The sequence below is a fragment of the Opisthocomus hoazin genome, chromosome 8 (assembly GCF_030867145.1).
Source record: "Opisthocomus hoazin isolate bOpiHoa1 chromosome 8, bOpiHoa1.hap1, whole genome shotgun sequence".
NCBI classification, from domain to species: Eukaryota; Metazoa; Chordata; class Aves; order Opisthocomiformes; family Opisthocomidae; genus Opisthocomus; species Opisthocomus hoazin.
Genome location: NC_134421.1, coordinates 59,663,183 through 59,685,116, shown reverse-complemented (window position 1 = coordinate 59,685,116; position 21,934 = coordinate 59,663,183). Strand labels below are relative to the sequence as shown.

Here is a 21,934-nt window from a genome sequence, read left to right as displayed (position 1 = left end):
GACTGTGTGTGTTCATCTATCAAGCAGTTCTCACAAAGGTTAGAGGTAGTAAAGTTGTACTCAGACACAAATATAGGTATAAAAATGTTCTAAAAATGCTAAGTCCTGAGAGTTACAGCATGAACTGATAGGATTTCATATTTCAGAATAATTTCTATATAAGATGCTGATCACAAACAATTTGCCTAGGTGTCACCTTCTTCCCTCAGTCCAGCTGAAGCCCATCCATTGCTTTTCAGTGCAAGTAATGTCCATGCAGATAGATAGAGTACGTGCTCACCCAACATCAGTCTCAAAAGACTTTTGTGGATAGGGTAATACTGACCTTTGCTCTCTGTACTATGGAAAGTGGTTTTGAAAGAACAACCTGGGAACCTCTGGAGAAGGAGCTGGGTGCAAAGAAAAAGTCCAAAGGCCACTGCTTGGGTCTCTGACTCTCATAAGGTGTCCACTTTGGAAGAGACCAATTCTCCCCATTTCTAGGCAAAGACTAGATCTGACTTAGTGAAGAAATATGAAGAGAAGTCAAGGAAGGGAAGTTCATGGTGCTGTGAGGTCCAGCAGGGAAACAGAACAACTAACAGTCTGTATCGTGTTGGTTTGTCTGAAAGGGGTTAGTGGGATCTTCATATTCTTTCCCTTTCCACCCAAATCCTTACTTTTTGCCTATGGATGTGAGTGCACATGCTTCCAGTGGTGCCCCACTCTCAGCTTCTGTGCTCATCACTTCACAGAGTGCTGCCTTTAGTGTGGTCTCACAAGCCTTGAAGCATAGATACTTGTATATGTATGATTACCAGTAACATGCAGGGCCCTTCAGAGCACTGGGAGCACAGGGGCAGTTAGCACAGCAGGGAAATGGGGTAAGCACGGCGAGAAGTCCTGGTGGACGGTGACGTTGGTCCCCACTATGGCACTCTATATGCTACTTAGAATCTTTTTTAATATTCTGGAGCTACTCCTAAAACCCATCAGGTTAGTTCAGCACCATCTGTCCCTGCTAAACCTGCATTACAGTTTGTCCCATTATTCTGAATATTGTCTAAAGCTCTGTATAGCATTGAAACCACAGTGATCAGCCTGTGTTTGTCTAGACCTATAGTTAGGTTGTCTTCTGGCATAAACTAAGGCCCTCACTGAAAAAGCTGCAGAGAGAAAAAGTATAATCTCTTTCAAACTAGGCAATTATAAGAAATAATATTAAACATTCCATTTTCTTTTCTTGTCAGGTTTCCTGGGCTTTGTCTCAGTTCCACCTTGGTTGTCCTTTCTTCTTGCTTTTCCCTGCCTTTCTCCCCACTTTTCATAGAGCATGTATTTTTGTCCCATTTGCTCAGCAAATCTCTTTATTACACTTTTATTTCAGACCTTCAAGTTTTATAATCCTAGGACTAGGTGTTTTCTCAATTTATATTTTCATAATTGTAGAAAAAAAAATATTACATCATCATTTAAGCAGACAAAACCCAGAAGTTAAAGGGATTTTTTTCTCGTTTTTTAATGTATGTCTAGTATTACTTTCTTAACTTTAACAGTGAAAGCGTTATAAATGGTATTGTAACTCTTAGCCTGCTTGGAAAGAGAAGGTTAATGTTTTCATATAAGAAGTATACATGGGCTGTTATAGCTATCACTCAGTTCAAAGCCCACTGCATTAACCAATTCAATTTTTTTAACAGGAAAAGAATGCAGCAATTCATCACTTGTCCAGTCTAGTTAATGTTTTGTGCCTTTTTTCTAAGAGTGGAGTTTGTGAACTGGCTAGCTTTGACAGTTTGAGGTACTTGGTACTTTTCATTTCTAGATCATTGGCTGAAGTATAGCACATATTTGATGAAAATTGACCGAAAATTGAATCTGAAGTATGACAGATGATGGCTGAAGTGTGTAAAAACAGGTTGGTTTCTGCTCAGCTGATAGTAGACAGATGCCAGTAACAAAAACAATACATATATTTTAACCCTGTACTAACAAATATTCTAACTTGGAAGACTCAGAAATGAATGGAGAACATACCTACCTTTGGGTGCCTTCGTCACTGGACTCCTAACCTTAGCTATCTAATACCTATTTCCAGAACTGGAATTTTCTAGACGTGCCTCTCAAATCTCTGAAGATCGGGTAGTCAGTATCAAATATCATGGACCCAGATAGTGACGTCTGTTCTGGAGAAGGGTAACTGCTTGCTTCTGACAGGACTGTCCTTGCAGATTGGGCACGTGTTGGAGATGGGTGCGGTGTGAATATGTTATGAGAGAGCTGATGCATTTTGGCAGGGCTATGTGATAGAGCCAAAGGTCAACTTTCGATGGCTCATGTCTGCCTTGGAAAGTATAGCAGTCTCTTTTCATTCCCACTCCACCTCAGCATCTGAATCCTATTGAATTAGCAAAGTGAGTTAACCTAGTATTTGACACTTCTCGAAGTTTCCAAGAAATTTAGTCTCTAGCGATTACGATTTTGCTTTGTCTGCTATTCTTTAGTGACAGATTAGCTCCCAATTCCCAATGAACATAATGAGGTTTTTAAGATAAAAATAGTCCTCCTTCTGTGCTCCGCTATCCCATTTGGATAATCTGATTTTTAACTTGCATGCTCGTTTAAAGAAAGAATTTGTGCCTTACAGCAATGAATGGCTGGCCCTTCCATCCTTCCAGGACTGTATTGTTGCTTTTAAAAACACGATGACAGGCAAACCAGCCTTGGCGCTACAGTGGAGGTCACACACTTGCACACTGCACTACACATTTGGATAACACAAGTAAAGGAACTGTCGTTCCCCATTTAGATCTGCAACATGTCCCAAGTTCTGGAGTTAAATACACATACTTTCAGAGCTGGTAGCAAGGATGACATTTCTGATAATTGTTATATTTTCCTGTCCTCAGAGACACAGAAGGATTTTTTCAACAACAATCAATATATTTAGATATATGGCTTTAGTTTCAACAGCGTCGCCATGATTCCTTGTGGTGTGAAGTGTACCGGCTAGATCTCAGACTGAACAAACCCAAGTGTGGAGCCTTTTTTGACAAATGGCAGTTTCAATGAGCAATAGTATTTCAAGAAACAAAGCCTTTTAATTGATAGCTGTTGAATTTAATGCTCTGCTTTAGCTGGATTTTTTTATGCTAGTACACTTCATTTTGATAACTGTAAGCAAAAATATCTTACTTTCCCATCAAAATAATTACATTATGAAATTACATTGCTTATCTGCCCAACAGTTTATCAGTCCCCCTTCCTAGTAACTTTTAAATCCATTGTCCAATTTCAACAATATTTGACAAAGGCTAACGTCTTAAAAATATCAAACTCCCAGAAGTGTTCTGAAGATCAATGACTGGGTGAAAAAAACAGAGCATTAGCTAGTGGTCCCTGTAAGGAAAACCAGGAGATTTAGCGCTCAACAGCATTTGGCTGACCAACCCAGCACAAATCTCGTTTCAGGTGTGCTACGCTGCCTGCCTTTTCTTGATGACCTGTCATGCTAGATAAAGTTAGGTAGAGTACGTGGGAAACATTGCAAATATTTCTGTACATATGTGTGTGTGTGTATACATATATGTACGTATACAAATATATAAAAATGTAGGGAAAGTGGAATGAAGCCAAGAGTCCTGTAGGAGAGAGGCAGTAAGAGACATTTGGGGCATGTGGGAAGCACTGGAGTTTAGAAAGGTCTGGGGAGGGAAGGGAACTGGAAGTACTACCGAAGGATCTGAGGACATCAGAAATATAGGTATTATAGACAGAAGGTGCATGGGTGTAAAAGGAAACAGGGTATTGCTATGGAGGTCTCATGGGGCTGTGGCAGATGAGCTGGGTTGTTGTGCTCTGGCTGTGTAGGAGAAGGAGGACACACGCTATACATTGAAAGCCAGGCTTCACCGATTCCTTGTAGTGGTCATGCAACATTAGGCTCGTTTAAAACTGACCATAAGAAGGCTATTCCAGTATCTAAATAACTCACAAAGTATTCAGTGAAATATTTTGGTTTAAAGAAAATGATACAATAGGAAGCAGTGGGAATCCTATTTTTCAAAACAAACTGTAAAAAATCTGTTTTGGTTCAGCCTCAAACTCTTTCTTCCACTGCTTGCTTCAGCCATTGAACTGAAAAATTGGTTATTTACCTAACAGTTATACTTAAAAATATTTGCAACACAGGCATGGCCAATACCTTTCACTCATAGCTTTGCTGTGAGGACAGCTCACAAAACGTGCCGGGGAACCAGCGCTGCTTATTAAGTTCTGGCCGATAAGATCTCAGGCTGTGCTTTGGAGAATTTGTTCCCTTGTTCAGCCAGAGATAAACATTGTAGAACCAACCAGCCTGCCTCCGCCGATGATAATCTTCCTAGGAGATACTCTCATTTCAGCAGCTGCAGTAAGAAACTTTCCTGAAGGTTGACGCTTACAAAATAATCAGTTCTCATCTGCAGATCACCATTTGAATGTGCCACATGCTACAGGGCTTCTGCTGCTGTGTTCGTGCGATGAAGTCCACAACACTGATTGAAGCCATGATGTATGCTGCAGCTGACAAACTAAATATGCCATGGGCCTGCCTGAGGAACTTCTTTTAGCTTCCAGAAAATAGATACCAACTATTTCTAATGAGCAGTAGGCGAGCAGTGCCCACAGTATAAGTGGTTTGTAGATAAGCAAAAAGCTGTATTCACAAATACTGTCAATCAACACTTTGCAGCAATTTCCTTTGAAGAGAAAAAGATAGAGAAGAGCTGGCCTAGGAAACTCAGCATGTTGAAGATGCAGCATTTCTCTTGTTATGGCTGAGCAAAATGTAGGATAAAAGCAAGTGCCGTTCGTGTGCAGCCTCGCTGGCACGGCACTGCGGTGTGCTGTGTCCAGCAGCTCCATCCAAGCTTCAGTCACCTTTTAGGCTGAACCCATATCCAGCACATCCTACAGACAATGTGGGGCATGAGTGAGTTTCCCCGGTGGAGTGGGCATCCAGGATAAACCTCTACCACCTGATTTCTGCTGCGGCTCCAACAAACTACTTCACCCCTCACAGCGGCGTGAGCAAGATATGAAGCGAGCCTGTAATCTTTGTTCTAACAAAACTGTGAAGACAGTTTTCTTCTCCTGAAACAAAACCCTAATTGTCCTCTGCCCAGCTGACTAAACCTAGAGATTGACCTGTAGTCAGATTATAACTTCCTGTTCAAAGAATCCCAAAAAAAAGGGGGGCAGAATGAAAAATTGTTGGTACCCAATGGAGAAATATTCTTAATTCAATTACTTTGCATGCGGAGACAGTTTTAGGAGAGCATTAGTTACATCTAAACTTAGCCTGCGGCAGCGTATTCCTCCGTACACATGCCTCCCTGAGCTTGGGAGGGATGGAGGCCGTGGACGCGCTGCAGTGATGCAGTGGAGTTTGGAGATGCTGGCCCTAGATGACCGCTGCCTGCTCCAGGCCTGGAGGCGGCTGCAGCAGCGTGGCTCTGTACCAGCACCGAGCCTGGAGGTGACGCGCCTCAGCACAGCATTGAGCTGACACGGCCGTATTGGTTTTACGACTCAGCTAATATCTGCACAGCACCTTGTGAATGTGCTTTGAGCTGCTGGTTTGGTCTCTACATTTCAATTTCTGTGTGTTGTTTCACTCCTCAGGATGTTGCAAGGATGCTGTTTCCATCTGGGACGGAACATTTTGGGTATTTTTGTCCTTGGCCATGTGTACATTGCCTAATGGAGCACAGTGCACAGATCCCCTAAGCTCACAGCAGCCCACGCAGACACAGGGCAGAGCCTGGCTTGGGTCTTCATAGTCTCATAGCTGCATTATTGCGGTACTGGCTGAGCTAAGAAACCCTGTTGATGTGCAGGATTTATGGGTTGGAGTGGAGAATTAACCCCATGTCATGGCTGCGTCCCCCCTTTCAGACACAGGCAGCTGCATGGGGTCCTCTGAGTTGTGGCATTTTGTGTAATGAACAAACACGAAGTGTACCCCAGTATTGCTGCCCAGTCTGCCTCATCAAGAGCTTGTCTAGCCCTTTGTAATCAAAAGAAATACAGTCAGGTGCAGGAAAGGGAGAAGTAATTCAGTGCTGGAATCATAGAATCGTAGAACCATAGAATTATAGAATCATAGAATCATAGAATAGTTTGGGTTGGAAGGGACCTTTAAAGGTCATCTAGTCCAGCCCCCCTGCAGTGAGCAGGGACATCTTCAACTAGATCAGGTTGCTCAGAGCCCCGTCCAACCTGGCCTTGAATGTTTCCAGGGAGGGGGCATGAAGCACCTCTCTGGGCAACCCGTTCCAGTGTTTCATCACCCTCAATAACTTCGGTTGGCTGGATTCAGAATGAACACTGTATTTTTGCTCAAAAGCACCCAAAAATGAAGAACTTCTTCCCTCTGAGGGTGACGGAGCACTGGAACAGGCTGCCCAGGGAGGTGGTGGAGTCTCCTTCTCTGGAGATATTCAAGACTCCCCTGGACAAGGTCCTGTGCAGCCTGCTGTAGGTGACCCTGCTTCAGCAGGAGGGTTGGACTAGATGACCCACAGAGGTCCCTTCCAACCCCTAACATTCTGTGATTCTGTGATTCTGTGATTCTGTGAAACCGGAACAGGAGGAGGATGGAATCAGTCCTTGGCTTGAGGCCAGACCAGAAGAGTGGGCAGTCAAAAGACTATTTCCAATTCTGTATGACTTTGGGCAAGCACATAACTGCTCTGTGCCTCAGTTTCCTCTGAGGCTCCAGCACTATTTGCTTGCCTCCAGCCATCTTCTGTAAGGATTTTTCAATTAACACTTCTGAAATGGTTGGAGTTCCTTGTGAGGAAGATATGATAAAAGTGCATATTACTGTAAAATATAGTTTGCTAAAAATAACTCTCATGAAACATTTGTCAGAGACAGTTAAAAGGAGATGCTGTTTTCTTCAAATAGCGTAAGGGAGAGCCAAAGAGGGAACGGCACAGATCTCACCCTGCTCAGAGGGACGAGGCCAAGCGGCATTGCAGGCTGTGCATCCCAAACCATCCCAAACCGGGGCTGAGTGCTGCTCTCATTATTCCATGTGCTCATCAATGCTGCGCCAGGCTCCTCTGTGCCCTGGTCAGCTCAGGGCTTTTGCTTTTTCACTTATGCAAGCAGCAACCCTCGAATCTGTACTGTACAGGCAAAAAATTCTGTGCCTCGTTGATCAGTGGGTTCAGCAGGACCTGTGCGCATTGAGTGATTGCCATGAGAAATTCAGCTGCTCTAGCAACTGCTCTGGCTGAGCTGCTGGAGATCGGCAGTAAGAAGTGTTCACCAACATGCATACAAATAAAACTCATGCAGTCGCTTTGATATCTCAGTCTTTGTTTGCTACAAGCATCCATATAAGCCATTGGCTAACTCACAGCAAATTCCAAGAAAGAGAAAGGCCGACCAAAAAAGTTGCAAGTTGTGCAGAGGTTTTGCCTGTGAGACTTCACCTCGTTAGTTAGAAATGTTTGACTTTTTTTTTCTGCTTTCTCTGAAAGTTTCACATAGCTAATTGGGAAGAAGAACACATCACATGAAGTTAGGAACCATCCTCCCGGAACAGGTAAGAGTAGGGAGCAGAAGACAGAGTGGCTCAGAATAGCACAAGTAGACCAAGCAGGCTGAGCTGCGAACAGCAAACATGCGGAAATCAAACCCTATTACCACAGAAACCACCAGCAGAAATCATGGAGCTAAATTCGGTGAATAAAACATTTGCTTGGAGAAGTTTTTCCCCACTCTCCCAATTGACTATAGAGTTTCCATGCAGTTTTGCAGCAGGTGTTTGGTCCAAGACAGCAAGAGGTCAGTTTGTCAGGCAAAGAAATGAGTGGGTTTCTCCACGAGCAGCCGTTTCTGCTCCCGGCTCAGTTAGGGATGGAGTTTGCGATGTGCTGTTGTGCACCAGCATCTACCATCGCCCCAGTACTGCCCAGAGCGCTTTGGCCAGGAGCCGGATAATCCAGCTCTGTCTCCAGCTTTTACATCTTTCCGTGATTATGAGGCTGTCCCGATAAAGGAGCTGAATGGACCGTTTTAAGGCACATTCTCAACAAAATGCTGCCCCGTCCATCAGGAGGTGCCTCCAGCCCTGGGGGTTCTCATGCTCTGTGGGCAGATAGACAGGCGTCTCTCGCTGATAGAATTCTCTCTGAATGTGTTTACCTGGATTTCACTGCAGGCTGTCTGTACGGCTAACGTTTTAGTAGCACTGGAAAACTCAGTCTTTAAGAGCCTGAAAGAGCATTATAATATGTATCATTCCATCCACATCTTCTTGAGTAACACAAAAGTATGAATTGGTTAGAAACTGATCACTTTTCATGTGTGGCAGTGTGGCTTTTCGTCTGAACCATTGTTATGTTCACTTTTTGAGAGAGGAGAAGCAGCTTTTTCCTAACACAGAAGCAACACAAAACTAAGATTTTCATTCTAGTAAGTGAATTAAAATAAGGATATTAGATCGTAAGTCTATTTATCTTTTGTATAGACACTTTTAGTCTCCATTAGAATATGTAGTCTCCATTAGCAATGAATGTGTTGTGGCACAGCAGGGTGCTTTGAATGCTTTCCTGGATGCTCGTACTAATGATGTGCACTGTATAAGAGCTGACCCAACAGCTCGTCACCACCAAATGAAGGAGGGCCAGTTGCCTTCCCCACCTCAACCCCCGGTGCAGGCTCCATCCTCCTGCCTCGTGGCTGCTGGGCTGCATGCTGGAGCTCACAGAGCAAAAAAGAAGTGAATACATTCCTGTTGTGTCAGTGATCAGATCGGATGACAGAAATGTCCTGGAAGGTCTGGCAGCACGCAGGCTGTTACTGCACAGCACACAGTCTGCAGGTTGGGGTGGGAGAGGAGAGAGGGAGAGTCAAACCTCATCTTGGTGGCAACAAGCTGCTGGATCGGCGCAGCTGTTTGCTGACCTTAAATGTATCTCAGATCCTTTGGAAAGACTGGCGCATCCTGGAGCGGTGGGTACGTATTGCAGAGGAGGTGTTAGCCAGCTGTGCAATCTCATCTGAGGCACCTTTAGGAGGGGTTTTCCACTCAGGTAACTGCACAGAAGCCTTCCAACATTGGCATTAAATGCTGTATTCACTGTACTTAACAACAATGCCAATTTGTGAATGAAACTGGGTGATGCTTCAGCAAAATCTAAATAAGGCATTATTAACATGTCCATCAGCTATCAAGGGTGTGATACATTCTGTAAACTGTTCCTTAATTCTGTAAAAAAACAGTGACAGGCACAGTATTGTTTCCACAGCTGGGGCTGAAGGATGTCTCATATGCAAACCTGCAACACCTGTCTGGTTTGGGGATTTACCATCCTTTTCTTAAAATGAGTAAAATGTAGATGAACATTGGAGACATTCACCTGAACTGCTCAAAGTGAGTCAGTAATTACTAACTATTAATCCCATTATAGTTTAATTCTGTGAATTGTGGAACACCTTTCATCATCATGGAACAGACTGTCTGATCCACTTGGGAGCTCATGAAACTTAACAGCAATGAGCTTTTTCTTTTCGAGACACATTGCCCTGTCTCAGCGAAGCAGGTGCATCTGAGTGCCTTACTCCATTTCCACCATGAGATAAGGAGTTAGGCCGTGTGATAAAAGCACCATTATCCTTTGCAGTGAGGGCATCCACACAGGAATTAAGTGCGCTTTATAATCACGTCTTTGGCTAAATTCCCTCATCTTTCCTCAACATCTGCCTTCAGACATGCCCCACCTAACACCACCATTTCATGTTGGCACCACACAATTTAATGGAGCTGATTTCCAAAATTATTCAGTGTCTCCCCGGCAGCCTTGCAATGGCGTATATTCCTGTATTCAAGCTTCCATGATTGCACAGGGAAAACTGCAAGATACATAAGGAAATATTTACAGACACTCTGGGACTCACGATTACGGAGTTATATGCATGCTTTTTTTTCCCTGTGTGTTTAAAAAAGATGCATATAACAGCACTACAATATTATTACACATTGTAATTACACAGCCTAATTACATGATTATATGTCTTTACACTAATTACACAATTTAAAACCATTACAGAAATGATGTGAATTTATTTGAATCAATTAAAATATTTTTAAACCCACCGAGGCAACTGACTATCAAAAAAACATCGAGGGGTAGCAGTCAAACCTGCCAAATACATGGTATGATACCCCATTGGGTCCTGTGAGAAACCCCTTGATGCTGTTCTACTCTTGGATGAACAGGAATGTGGAACATCATGGGTAGATGTTAAAAAGAACTATTTTGTGCTCCATGTACCTGGAGCAGAATTTTGTAACTCCTTCTAGCATGGTTGCTCTATAGCAAAAGATTTATAGCCAAGATCTAGTGCCGGTGTCTTGAGAACCTGGAAAAGGCATGTCATTAAGGGTGAGTCAAGCTGCTGATTCACTGGATTGAATCCAGCCCTGTCTGTCACGGGCTTGAACCAAATAGATAGTTGTGAATATGTACAGACAGCAGGGAAATTATAGAGTAGGGCTGTGCCAAGAAATCTGGACAGAAAACAGACAGCCTGTGGGATTTGGTGCCGCCAGGGAAGATGGGGAAGACAAAGACAAGGCTGGGCTATGATGTCGGTGGAAGCTCCAGTGCCATCAGGGGAAGATGCTGGAGGCCATCGCCCAGGCAGCAGAGCATGAGCACAGATATGCAGGTACATCCTCTGCCGTGTAGCATCTAGGTGCCCTACGGTGAGGACCACAGCTGCCACCTTCCTCCATTGAGCAGGGTCTGCAGAAGGCACGAGGATGTCCCTTCTGCTGTTAACATGAGGCACGGGAGCTGAGTCTCTTGCACCGAAAATCCCGTTTTCCAGAGAATATCTGGCAGCCTATTGATGGGAAATTGCAGATAAATTTGTTTCTACTGGGCATGTTTCTGCTCTTTGGAAACAAAAACTTAATTTTTCAGGGGTGTCAGTATAATATTTTCTGTAAGCATGAAACTCACCTGAGAAAATTCTAAGCCCTGGGACATTTCCAGAGTGAAAGGGAATGTGACCAGCTCATTTATCCCAAACCTTGCCAAGAAACAGTCTCATTACGATCACTAGCATAGACAATGAACAGAAATCAATAGTTTATTAGTTTTGGCTGTATCTTGCTTTATTTCTGTCTAAGCACAAAGGAATATGAATGCACCCACAGGATTTGTGTATAGATTAACAGCAGATCAGTAGCCTAATTGATGCAGAATCAGTTGTGGGCTCCCAGCCCTGTCAGCAGTGAAAGAGTAGGTATTTTTCCAGAATGAGCCTGCTTTGGGGAATCCCACTCCCAGACTCTACAGTTCCTCTTTATATGTGAAAGAGAGAACATTATTTAGGCTTGATAAGCAATGTCTTCTACCTGCAGCATAACCATTAGAAGCTCAGCAGATGTGTTTCATGAGATATATAACCCTTTCAAGCTCCTTTTTATCCTGAAGGCACAATAAAACCTTCACACAAGATAAAGACAGTGATTCTAACTTCCCTGGTTTTGTTCAGCTTCATGTAAATTTGTTCTGTTTACAGTTCATTTTGCAGTTTCATTTACCATTCATTCCGTACGGTTATTTTAAAATATCTGTATTGGTGTCTCCCTGTATATATCTCCCACTCCATTCTGGGCTTTACTTTTACTTTCCTGCACAGCAGGGCTGCTCTGTTCAAGAAGCTGTTTCTTTTTCCTCTCCATTTCTCACAGTTCAATCACATTTTAATGAACTTCATAAGACACTCCTGTATTTTTCTCGCATTGACTAAAGTACATCTCCCGTAAGTTCAGGCAAGGCTCAGACAGCAGTACCCAACATGGTGTATGTATACGGAGACCATACACTGGTTTCAAACACGTCACACCAGCTGTAAGCAGCTCTTGGCCAGTGCTTCACACATCCAGTGGGGCCAGCTCTGCTTCTCTCCCTACTTGACCTGAGCAGAAATATTGAGTTACACGATCACGAGATCTGAATTATGGTTGGAGTCCAATTCTTCAGCCCAGTCTGGGGACTTTATTTCCACTGCGATTCAGAGATCATAGAATCATATAATCACAGAATGCTTTGGGTGGGAAGGGAGAATTAGAGGTCATCTAGCCCAACCCCCCTGCAGTGAGCAGGGACATCTTCAACTAGACCAGGTTGCTCAGAGCCCCGTCCAACCTGGCCTTGAATGTTTCCGGGGATGGGCCCTCCACTACCTCTCTGGGCAACCTGTTCCAGTGTTTCACCATCCTTATCGCAAAAAATTTCTTCCTTAAAGCCATTACTCCTTGTCCTATCACAACAGGCCTTGCTAAAAAAGATTTTCCCCAGCTTTCCTGTAGGCCCCTTCAGGTACTGAAAGGCTGCAGTAATATCTCCCCGGAGCCGCCTTCTCTCCAGGCTGAACAGCCTCAACTCTCTCAGCCTTTCCTCCTAGGAGAGGTGTTCCAGCCCTCGAATCACTTTTGTCACCCTCCTCTGGCCCCACTCCAACAGGTCCATGTCTGTGGAGATGCAAGCAAACTCCACGCAGAAGGGCCAGAGCTAGCATCAGGCTAGCTTGTGCAGGCACAGCAATGGAGAAGTAACAGCACAGGCTAAATCTGTCTGCAACTACATGCCTCTGGATGCTGGATAATAGTGGTGAAAGACACCTACATCACTGCAGCTGCACTGCTGTAAGTCTGGCAAGGCAGAGGATAGGCCACAGCTGTCCTCATTTATCCTTGATTGCAAGCTGCAATCACATTACAAGATGGCTGCAAGGTAGGCATATCTTCATTTGGTTTCACCTTGCATCCCCAGTATGCCTCTTCTGCAGCAGCGTAGCCAGGGACAACACAGCCACTAGCACAGCTCAGATGGGACTCAGATCCAGAAGAAGACACCTGCATGTAGATGTCTACACACTGGAGGTACCTGAGCTCTTGTACCAAGGGAGATCTAGTCAGTACTTGTCAATGGAGAGCAGAGCACAGACTCAGCTCATCCTTCATGGGATGCACGTCAGGTGCCCACTTTTAAGTGCTCGCTGCCATCTGAGATTTCTGAGTACAAGATATCCACAGCAGTCTGGCAATGAGCTACTATCTAGATATACCTGTTTTCATCCACTGGCCCGGAGGGTTGGTTTTGATTAGATTCCTGTTTTTCAAACAGTTAGTGAGTTCCGCAACCTTCCTCCCAGTGTAAATGAAATGGAAATGCAAAAGCACATCATCCAACTCATCCATGAGAGGCAAACACGACTTCCACAGCTAGTTTGGGCTCCCTGGCTACATCTGTATTAATGAACTGTACATGAACAAGGGCTGAAGGACTGTCCCCGGCTGTCTAGGCTGTTAGCGTACTCTTGATGCATTCCTCAGCCCAGTTTTGACTCATTCAGGATAGTAATGTCTGGGACAAGGTTTGGGAGATAACATGTCCCAGAACGGCTAGGCATTAGGGAGGAGGGAGGTCATTTTGGGTGGAGGGGGTTGGAGAGAGGCAGGGCTGGGGAGGCAAGAACAGATACACACTGCACTCTGCCACTTGCCCTCAGGACTAGAAAGCAGGACATGGCCTTTTTTCATCTACTGGTGTAGACGTTACCTGGGGCCCCAGCATGAAGACAGCTCTGGCATGTTGTGTGAATGCTCCGTATGCTGCAGAAGTCCCTGCTACTGGGGCCTTTCCTGCTCTCTCTGCTGTTTCTTTACCCATCCCAGCACCCTCTGGTAAGTCTTCCTTCACAGCCTCTCACATTGCCTGTGCTTGGTCCCTCCTGGCAGTGAAAACAGAAGATTTCCATTCCAGCTCTACCTCCCTGCAGTAAATACACATTGCATGTGGTCTAAGTTCATCTCTTCTGCTGGAATTTACCTTTGTTTACTTAAATAACAGCACAGTGTAAACCTTAATCTGAAATTCCTCTTGACCGTGGCAGTTTTCAGAGACTTTTCCTCAGCAGGGCTCCCAATGAGCCAAAGAAAATAGTTAGCCTTTTGGGCAAGGGCAGTAGACAATGAAAACTGTAAATTATTAAGCATGTTATAACAGGCTGGCCTGGATTTAGAAAAATAAATTTGATGAGTAGTTGCAAATTAAGCCAAAGAGCAAGATGTTGTGGTTGCATCAGCCTCATGGAAAGACAAAGACATTTAATAAACACAATGACAGGTGGAAACCAAGTTAAATTAGGCATCAAATACCTCTGATAATATATTGTTACAAAGAAAAATGAAAAATGAAAGCTTTCAAATGGCAGTTCCTCAAATGAGAAATGCAGCACTTCATTTGGGGATCCCTGTTTGCCAAGGGGTTTTTCTCGGGGGCAGGAGAGGAAGTGGGTGAGCTCATCACACCTTGCAGCCATAACCGAGGGCTTGATCCTGCATCCCTCAAGCAAACTACATTCCCAGAGCCAACTTTTTAAGTAAACAGGGCAGGACCTTTTCTTAAATATCTGCTCTCTGCTGAATCGTCAGTGCTGGACGATGAGGTCTTCTCTCGGCTCGGATGCAGCAATAGAGTTAACACCCAGCTCTCAGTCTCTCCTGCAACCTGTTCATCCATCAGTGTCAGTTCTGCTTTTGCCCAAAAATTAGATTAATCTGTCATTCCGGAAGTAATAGCTCAAACTATTTTCATACAGTATCTCTGCAGAGAAATGTCTGAAGAACGTCTTTCTCCACTGACTTAGTACGCCTTTGTGTAGGTGGCAGTGACTACACCAGGCTGAGACCAGACCAGATCCATCTGTGTGATTGCACTGATTTCATTAAAACCAAACTCTCACCTTTTTGGTTCCTGAACGCCCCAATACAATTTCTTCAAGGCTTAGATTGTGCCATTTACTAAATATTCCCTATCTATACCTAGACTAGATAGCAAGCTCAACAGTTAAGCCTCCCGTAACTTTACAAGGCAAACTTCCTCACTGGCATCACATCAATCAAATTCCAGAGAAATTGACCCTGTTATATATTCGACCTACTAAGTAAGACGATTTAATACAGTCCTAAGTGATTTAACCTGTGTCAGTAGGCAAATAATGGAAAAGTTCTGGCACCTGAATAAATTGTGGATAAATTCTGTACATCTTTGTGATGTAACTAAATTTGGAAAATAAGTTCCTCAAACCACATGTCTGGCACTTGGGTTCGCGACTTCGCTTTTGATGGGTTACCTCAAGCAGGGTTCCCAGCCGCTCCACTGCATGTGATGTGATTTCGCAGTATGAGACTCTTGTGGAAAACTCCAGTGCTCCTGAGGATATGTGGTAGTTGAGCAAGCCGATCGTTAAATCGCACAGCAGACGTCGGTGAGGATGGCTGACGTAGGAGACAGCCCGCCACTGATCCTTCTGCTTTCCACTGGTTTTCATGGTTCAACAAGCATGTTGTATGCACAGATCATAGAGAGCACTGCTTCTGATCACAACTAAAAATGCAGAAAAAATGAAAAAATTGTGAGTGGAGACATTTTTTCCCTGTTAGGGATTGTTGATTTTCTCTTTTCCTCAAATATTTTTCTTTCTAGAAGAAATAAAAGAAAAACTTTTGTTTCTCTTTCTAAATAAACTTAATATCAAGGGGATGATGCTGTATGGGCACAGCAAAATCAACTTTACTTTCTGTTAGAAAAGCACATAATTTATGACTTGAGGAAGAAAGAGTTTTGCTAAGCTCAGACTAATTTGAATAGTATCAGCTATTTAAGGTTAGAAATGCATTCCTTGCAGATAGAAAGACTATTTTTGATGGTGGAAAACAAAGACTGCTTACAAATCATGATTGACTTACTGAGACAAATTATTTTTCTTTTTTAGACAAAAATATTTACATTTAAATCTAGTTCACAGTATTTTTCTTGGTTTTAATCCATTCACATACAAAAGCTAACAACAATCTAGAGGAATATGCACCAAGTTTAGACACCTCAAGGTTATCTTTATGTGTGTATTCTATTATTAATGTACATAATCATTTTGACTTTCTTCTAATCTGTCAGCATTCAGAAGAAAATGTGCTGGAATGTAAAAATTCTCCACGATTTGCAGGCAACAAACGACAAGATTTTCTTCACATTAATTTGGGAAGGAGAAAACAGTTCTAACTAAATTTTTAATAACCAAAGGGCCAATGTGTAGTCTGATCTCTGTCATTCCTCAGACTGCAGTGAAGCACAGGTAGCTCCAAGTGTTCATAAGCCTGATCCAGCACTTGGTATTCCAGAAAAAGGAAAAAAACACATTTTGCTGTCTCCAACCCAAAACTCTAACAAAAAAGCAGAAAAACATTTTTCCCATGTCCAACAGTCCAACTGTTTAGATCCCAATCCACAGCAGTAAACTTAGGACACATGGGAGCTGGGGATTTGCAGACGCTGACGGCCTGTTCTCAACGGCTGCTTCCCCATCAGTCTCAAATGAGCATCCAGGATCTCAGCCTTGCCCCCAGGAGGCAGAGCACCCCCATCTCCCTTCAAAAGGAAAAAAAAAATATGTAGTATGCTTAAAAAAGTTAAAGAAATATCTACTCCAAAAAGAAAACCCAAATAAGACATTATTTAATGTGAGAAGGGCTTAATAAAATGCAAATGCTTTGCATTGGTTAGACACAGAAATCTTACTGCGGTGTAAGTTATGCTGGCAAAGAAACACAGGGGAGGAGGGAAGCTACAGGAGGGCCTGGCTGTGGGAAGTGACATTTCCATGGCTGCCATCTCCAGATCTCTTGTCCACCAAATTCCACCCCTCCGTGCAGGAGACTGTGCAGTGAGGGGGATGCAGGTACATTGAAACGTATTTGAGGTGCCATGGGGTATAATCCTGTGAACTCGGTTCAGAAGAAGGTCCCATAACGGAGGGGAGGCTGGGGCGTTGGGTTTGTGACCTGGTCCTGTGGGACACTGGTGTCTTTGTGTTATGGATGAAATGCATGTTCCTGAAGTCTTACAGTCCACTGCTCTCCCTGGAAAGCCCCTTTCCTTTCACCTTCTTGCGGTCACCAGGTAGCTCATTGCCAGGAAACAGTCCACAGGTGAGCTCCGCATTTCATCTTGCAAAAAGGGGTCAATAACACTGCAGGGAAGAGGAGAAGCCACCGACCCACAGGGAATCCCTGGGGACATGATGGGACAGGGGACATAGGGAAGCAATGGGCTGATGCTAATGGGACCAGGGACCTGCTGGTAATGTAGCCAACAGGCAGAGCAAAAACTGAATCAGGCTACAGCTTGCTGTCTGATAGTGGGAGAAACACAGGGTCTCTCTGAAGAAGGCATTTTATTGTTGCTTTGGTATGTGCCAAATGAAGGGTGACCTTCAGCAACCTGACCTAGTGAAAGATGTCCCTGCCCACAGCAGCGGGGTAGGTCTAGAGCATCTTTGAAAGTCCATTCCAACCCAAACATTTATGACTCTAGGGTTCATGAGTCTTTTGTTGATGCTGGGCTAGGCCATTTCTTCACATAAAGAATTACAGTGTTACATTTTCATCCCATTTGTACTGCCAGGCTCCGTGTCATGAGAGCAGGGTGAGGGAGTGAGCCACCGGTGCTGGTGACCCAGAGCAGACCACCGTAGTCACCAGCCCTCACTGATCCCGGGGCAGGTGCTGCGGCATGGCTGGTCACGGGCATGCGCGGATCTGCCGAACGCAGGGCCAAAGCTGCAAGAGTTCCTCCCACTTCTCCCTCGACTGAAACCCTTCCACTGCTCCGTAAATGAACTCGCGGTGTTGCAATGAACAGAAATCACCTGACAGCAGTAACTTCACCAGGGGTCCACTGCCCCGGCTGTTTGCAAATATAGATTTTATGAAGCCAGATCACTTCAGTGAACGACCTCTTGACCCTGGTGTCCATATATCACACCGAGCAATGTGTTTGCCAACAGGAGTATCCAGTTGGACAGTCAATTCTTTAATAAGCTTTTCTTCCTGCACAGAATTTATTGATTTTTTCTTTTAGCAAGAGCAAAAGACGATATTGTCAGAGTAGATGTTCTGCAGCTCTTACATCCTTTCCTTGTGTATCCTTTGTTTTATTTCCTTCTGTATGATTTCGATCATCCTTTATTGCCATAGATATGCTTCCTGTCATCTCTATGCCCCGAAGCATTTCATTTTCTTTTCACTTGTACCTTGATTAATGTCTTCATAAGTTTTGCTGTCTTCTGCTTTATTGCGGAGTAGTTGCCCTAGAAGGCTCTTTTCTGTGAGAACCGTTGTGTTTTGGTTTGGAGGTGGGGGTGTAATTGTCATTAATTTTAATTTCCACTTCTCCATTTCTCTTAGGCAATTCCAGGGATTTTATCCTGATCTCTCTATTGATTTCATTATTGTACAAGTTAGCAAGGTTTTGTTTAATTGTTGTTAAATCAGCTGATTTAAATGTTCATCTCTACCAGCCAAAATACTATGCTTTTAACTGCCTGCAAATGTGGACTTTGGGTCTAATTTGCCCTTCACTTCTTATTGTTTGATTAGGACAATAATAGAAAAGTCAATGGATTATACCATAGCCAAACTGATAGAGGCTCATGACAGAGAGTGCAATCAAGCCTTCCAGTTTTCCATCAAATAACGCATTCTCCATCCTTTTGGAAACACATAACTGACTCATTAGTTTTACTGTCTATTCCCTCTCTACCTCCTTAAGAATAAAAATCAGGAAATATTTCTGTGTTTAACCACACATTAGTGAATGATATTGCTCAAGGAAGAGCTTTTTCCCTTGTAACTCAGCTACCTGCATTCTTGCATCCCAGGAGCAGCTACAGCAGCTGCTTTCCCTGGAAAGTCATGGGAAGAAAACATGTGAGGGTCCTGGATGAAAGTGTGAGGGCTGGGGAGAGAGCAGGATCCCAAGTTTCATACTACATCATTATGACACCAGGCAACTGTCTGCTGAGCATCCATGGGTGATCTGCAGCTTGTCAGTGGAGATTACTCTTTGGGAACCATTCACGAGCTGGAGGAAAGTTATTCCCTCCAAGGGCTGAATCCACAAGTGTCCCAGGCACTGCGGATTCAACCACAGTCCACATGTCTTTCTTCTCCAAGTGCTGCTCCACCACTCCTAGCACTGTTCAGATTTTTGCTTTTCGATAGTAAGTGTATGGAGATTTTGATCATTTCTTTAAACATTGAGTAAAGGATTCTCCATTCTGAAAAAGTCTAGAAGCACCATGATCATAGACTCATAGAATCATAAAATGGTTTGGGTTGGAAGGGATCTTTAACGTCATCTAGTCCAACCCCTCTGCAATGAGCAGGGACGTCTTCAACTAGATCAGGTTGTTCAGAGCCCCGTCCAGCCTGACCTTAAACGTTTCCAGACACAGGGCATCTACCACTTCTCCAGGAAACCTGTTCCAGGGTTTTACCACTCTCATCATAAAAAATTTCTTGCTTAAATCTAGTCAGATAGGGTGTTAGCATTCCCTGCTTATTTGCAGTTTAGCTCTCCTCTTGTTAGAGAGATGCATTTTGTGAAAAATAAATATGTGGAAGCCTGAAACACCGTTCCATGATGCAGTCACTTTCCTGTTGCAAAGGCAAGTGTGGGAGTTAATTTTTGCCAGCGTCTTGCTATGAGACCGACGAATAAAATATAGATACAGCCAGCTTCAAAGAAGGTGGTGATTATTGTTTTGCCACAGGTGACATCATACCCACCTTATTTTCAGCCTTTTAGCCCTGTTGAGTTCAATCCTGATGCAGACTGAAAGTATTCTAATTATATTAGAAGCCATTTGCTGGACGCAAAGGCACAGTTGCAGGACAGCGTGGCTGGTCTGGGCTGCAGGACTGGCTCGCAGACAGAGCATGCACAGCTGAGCTCACCAACTAAGTGAGGGTGAAGCCCTCTAATAGGCATTTGAAGGATGTTGTTGCTCCACTGGGCAAAAAATAATTGTTTATCTCTGTGGATGATGGGGACATGGAGAGAGAAAGGGGGGAGGAAATGTATTTCTTTTAAGAAGTATTGAGTTTCACACAGAAAACTCTCTCAGAATGAGGAGACAGGTTTTGTTCCCAAATAATCGGGAACAAAAGGAGAGAGGCATCACCCACTGGAGGGAGTCATGGGTGATCCCCAGGAGGCATCACCCACAGGAGTCATGTCAGCCTGCTCAGTGCCCCAAGCCGCTCGCCCTGCTGGGGACGGGTGCGAGCCAGCACGCTCGTCCCTGCAATGCCCCGCCATCCCCTCCGCTGCTTAGGAAGGGTTTCAGTGAGGACAAGCAAGGGGTTCGTTGTGCTGCCAGGCATTTCAGAAGCACAGCCAGCCAGGCTTTTAGGAGCAAATCCCGGGGCTGGTTCCTGGCATGACTGTCCTGCTGGAAGGGGAGAGAGAGGAAACAGGGGCCTTTTCTCCCTCCACAGACCCTCAGCTGGCATGCACACCCCTGCGCACCTCCAGACAACTCATACAGGGTCCAAGAGCTGGAAGCTGCAAGAGGCAACTAGATTTTATCATAGCTCTTAAAATCTCATCCAGTTGTGCCTGTATTGTGATGGACTGAAACACAGCACATGTACAAGAAAACTGTATTTCTCAGAAAAGCATCATGACGTCTTCATCAAGCACTACGGACTCCTTCTCTTCCCTCAGCAGCTTGTTTCCAACCCTCACTATTAACTTGTTTTGCCTAATTTCCTCTTCAGATATATCTGGTTTCAGCTTTCAACATTCATCCTTTTCCACCAGATTAAAGAGCTCTTTTCTTCCTGTGAAGATAGTTATTTACTGTAATCAAGACCTTTCAATCTTCTTTTTTATAGGCTAGACAAATAGTGCTTTTTAAATCTCTCTCCCCCCATTAGGTGCCTTCTCTAGCCCTTGGCCCACTTCTGCAGTTCTTCTCTGCATCTTTCCCAGTTTTTCAGCGTCGTCAGTGATATGTGGATACTAAGACTGCAGATAGCCCACACACGTCTGCCTTGGCTCTTGCCTCCATCTCAGCATCCCTGTTTAGCCATCCAAGGTCTCATTAGCCTTCCCAGCTATTAGAGCACTTGAGGTTTCATCTTCTTCTTGTCTGGCCTCTAAATCCTTTAAAGGAAAAATAGTATTTGACTACAGCAGTGATTATTTCTTCTTCCGTGGAGTTGAAGTCCGTATCTCGCTGTACTTAAAAACAGCAGATCCGGCTGACCAAGCAACAGGTCTCATATGGCTGCCTTCTCTTCATCATTTAAACATAACATTGATTCTTGTGCAAGCTACAGATTTTATCAGCCATGATCTAATGTAGCATCTGCACTGCAGATGAATAGTTTTAGGTCTAGGAACAATCTCTATAGATCCCTGCTAGGAACACCTCTGTTTAATGATGGTAACTCATTGGCAAATGGTGCTTAGAGAAAGCAGCTCTTCATCTTTCTTTCCTATATGTTTTAGTAAACCTACATAGTGCTAATGTTATACCCTGCAATATCAAGTCAAACACCTTAGAAAGTCCTTTATATTAACAGAAGTCCACATTTTTCGTAGGCTGACCTGAAATCTGGGGCAGTAGCAAAATGTTTGTCTAGGCTGCAGGCTTCACTATCGCTGTGTTAGTTCAGCAGCTGGAGGCAGTCTCCAGCCATAACAGCAGAGCACACCGCGTGTGCTTATTTACCCTGGTGCCCTACCTGCCTCATTAGCAGCGCAATGTTCAAAAGAGACACCCCTCCACATCAATTCACTGAGAAAGTTATGACAGCATTTGAGAGAAACAAATGTAATTTGTTAATAAGCATTTTTCTGGGCAAACATAGGCATTTACTCAATGATGATTCCCTTACCCACGCAGAGAGGAGACCTGCCAGTAGGAGTTTTTTATTTAGGCATGGAAGGGAGACTCTGAGATCTCCAGGGAGCATTCCCTCCTAAAAGCTTGGGCCCCTTCTGGCCCTGCGAAGGTGTCCAGGGGAGCT

The 21,934-nt window shown here is 44.1% G+C and overlaps 1 protein-coding gene and 1 long non-coding RNA gene across 4 annotated transcripts in view; one reads left to right on the top strand and one right to left on the bottom strand.

The window, feature by feature from the left end:
• LHFPL3 (LHFPL tetraspan subfamily member 3) overlaps window positions 1–21,934 on the top strand; it is a 260,058-nt gene that overhangs the window by 188,848 nt on the left and 49,276 nt on the right. The window lies entirely within an intron of this gene.
• The window catches only part of LOC142362299 (uncharacterized), a 69,508-nt gene that overhangs the window by 14,224 nt on the left and 33,350 nt on the right, over window positions 1–21,934 (bottom strand). Inside the window, exon 2 of the long non-coding RNA XR_012764929.1 lies at window positions 15,190–15,443. This is a non-coding gene — a long non-coding RNA (uncharacterized LOC142362299). The remainder of the gene's footprint in view (window positions 1–15,189; window positions 15,444–21,934) is intronic.